The sequence below is a fragment of the Bidens hawaiensis genome, unplaced genomic scaffold, assembly GCF_021521415.1.
Source record: "Bidens hawaiensis isolate Kalapana, Puna unplaced genomic scaffold, B.hawaiensis_p1.1 tig00034602_1, whole genome shotgun sequence".
NCBI lineage: Eukaryota > Viridiplantae > Streptophyta > Magnoliopsida > Asterales > Asteraceae > Bidens > Bidens hawaiensis.
Window position 1 is genome coordinate 108,064 of NW_027495978.1, and position 3,227 is coordinate 111,290.

The 3,227-nt window shown below is 30.9% G+C and overlaps 1 pseudogene; it reads right to left on the reverse strand.

The window, feature by feature from the left end:
* Positions 1 to 538: 538 nt before the first annotated feature.
* Positions 539 to 2,072, reverse strand: LOC143586283 (senescence-specific cysteine protease SAG12 pseudogene; annotated as a pseudogene).
* Positions 2,073 to 3,227: the final 1,155 nt, after the last annotated feature.

Here is a 3,227-nt window from a genome sequence, read left to right on the forward strand (position 1 = left end):
AATAGGCAGAAGTCCACAACTTTGGGATCCCATATTTTCCATGATATCATGAACATGATTTCCAATTTAAAGTGTCATACGCCTTTTCAAAATCTACCTTGAATAGCATAAGGTTTTTCTTTATTTTTTCGCCCAAGACACCAATTCGCTTACTAATATCAATGGTCCATCCAAAATGTCCATACCTGAAATGAAAGCGGATTGAGCTGGAGAGATCAAAGGATTGATGCTTTTTAAGGGTTGATTAGTATAAATAAATTAGGTTATTTTAATCATAAATTAAGCATTTAAGTCTGTCTTTTAAATTAATATAAGATAAAACAGGAACAAGGATTGATATATTAAAGTTTCACATAACTATGATCTTATTTCAAGTACGTTTGCTTTCATTACACAATCAAAAGTAATACAAAGGCAGTAGCAACTTTATTCAAGAATGCAACAATCTGTTCTAAAACTACACAGCCAATTTGATCATATTAGCAAATCATTGCATGTATTAGTCGTTGGTGAAATTTTGAACATAATTGACAAGCTATTAAGCTGTCGGGTAAGAGGCTCGCAAGGTAATTCCACAAAGTCCTTCTGGGATATTAACATCCCGCAGCAGTTTTATAAATCCATTATGACCCCAACTAGGACCCCACGAGTTCTTCACTAACCAGTACTTTAAGCCATCGTGTATTCCATACCCGATCACTGTGACACCATGGGTTAAATTTGTACCACAATGCTGTGTAAAAACACCATTTGAGTAGGACCCGAAGTGAAAACAACTTGCATCTATGCAAACTGATACCGGTTGTTTGGACACAGCCATCATCAGTGCTGTTTCATTGTTGGGTGGTACCCTTTCAAAACCACTGTCACTGGCTGCCCGAACCCGCTCCTTAGCCTTGTTGCATGTTGTTTTATCTGATGCATGGTAAGGGTAATAGTTTTCGGTATTTATCCCACATTTTGCGATATAATCAAAGGCGGATTCCATATATCCTCCAAGACACCCTCCGCTTCCCGGTTGGTCACAATCCACAAGCTGTTGCTCAGAGAGTGACACCAGTTTGCCTGTCTTAATTTTTTTAATTCCTTCCACCGCAGCGATCGCAGAAAATGCCCAACAACATCCTGTTAAAATTAAAATGGTGAAATCAGAAATAGCCTCTCTATCTCACACCCTCTCAATACACTACCACTAACTTTTTCTTTTGCTATGTCAAGGTACGATTGTTGTTTTGTTGGTATAATAAAAAGTCAATAGTCAAAAAGTCAACACTAACTTAAAAGTCAAACGGGAAAGTTTGAAATATTTTAGATTGAAGTTTACTTTTTGAAAATGCTTTTTAATGATGTAAAGAAAGTGATATTTTCCCTAAAATTTATTTTCTTATAAAAAATGTTTTTTTTTTTAATTTCTTTTAAATACATTGAATTTTTGTTTTTCACAAAATATGTCTTTGAGCCTTTTCTATTTTAAAAAAGCCCTATTATAAAGTAATGATTTTATTTCAAGAGAGTAACATGACCGTTTTTATTTGATTTTTGTAAAGGTTGGTATGATAAGTACGTAAGAGTGATGGTATGTTTAACCTGGCATTTAATAAAACATTTTCGGGGTATACTTTATTTACCAATAAAGGATACGATGAAATAAAAATAGAGATTAATTAAAAAAATAATAAAAAAATAAAAATAAAACTATACTATGTAGTTCTCTTACCACATGTAAATTGGTTTTTGACTTCAGTAACAGCTCCTTCCCTCCTCCAATCTATGCTAAGTGGCACTTCACTCAAACTTCCATATTTAAAAGATGTTGATAGAGGGGACTTCAAATCAGATGGCACCTTAAGCCCATAAAAATTGGCCTTGAATTCGTCTTTTGTTTGGTCCGAAAATTGGTTGATAGCCAACGTGTAAGAACGATTTCCAAGCGAGTTGAATGCTTCAATGAATTCGACATTATTCTTGAATATGGCGAGGCGCGTGTCCTTTTCCGCTTTAGTTTTGTATACGCGACCATATTCAGCCATCCAAAGATCATGCCTTAGTGATATATTGTATGCATCACTCATAGTTTTTGATGTTATTTGACATACAAACAACCCAACAATTAGGACTAAAGGAATTTGTATCCTCTCACGTGACAAACCCATAATGTTTTGTTACAATTAAGAGGTACATAAATCTGTGTCAGGTGATCTTTATATACTAGTAGAAATGAATTTTAAGAAAAAAAAATCATATGTAAGTTTGACAACTAATTAATGTTGTAGGTCTAAAATATATTTTTGTTTGAATATAAGTTCATATTTGATATATATTTTGAACATATTTTAAGGGTAAAGTTAAAATACAAAAGGAGACATAAATAAGAAGTGTGAAAAGTATTTGTAGTCACATAAAAAACTTTCAATAAAAAATTCAAAAAATAATTAAAAAAACATAACTCCAAATATAAATCAAAAACGAAAAAATTAAAAAACCAAAAAAAAAAAACGACGACGAAAAGACACAATGTAGATAAAAAAGACACAATGCCGAAAATGAATAAACAACACAATGATAAAAATAAAAAAAAGATACAATAGGTCGTAAAATTTAACATAGTGTCAAACAAAACATAATACAATGTTGAGTAATATAACACAATATCAATAAAAAAAGACACAATGTCAAGGATAAAAACAACATGTTTTTTTCTCAACATTGAGTCTTTTTCGATATTTGTTTTTAGAACGAAGAAGACGGTGGAAACATTTTTTACGTTTTTAAATTTTTCATTTTTTTTATTAAACTTTGAGTCATAATTATTTTCAATTATTTTTTCATTATTATTTTAGGGGATTTTTTTCTGCTAAAAATCTTTTTCATCATTCTCATTTTTGTCCCATTAACTTGACCTTTTTAATTAATTGGTCACATAATATTGAAAAAAAGGCATTAGATATTAATGCTACGCTCTTTAAGCGTTAATTAATAAAACGTCAATGTTGGTACGTTTATAATCAATTAGTATTTCCACAAATAAACGCGATGAAGGAATGTTTGGTTTTTTCAAGAGAGCTTTAATATATATATTTTTTTTATTACAAAAATGTTTTTTTGATTGAGAAATAATTAACAAAATGACGTTAGTCAATTTAGTATTCCTACTAAATTGTACCTCCCCTTCTCTTTTCTTTTTTCCTTTTTTATAAATAATTACGTGAACCCACACAATTTAGAAA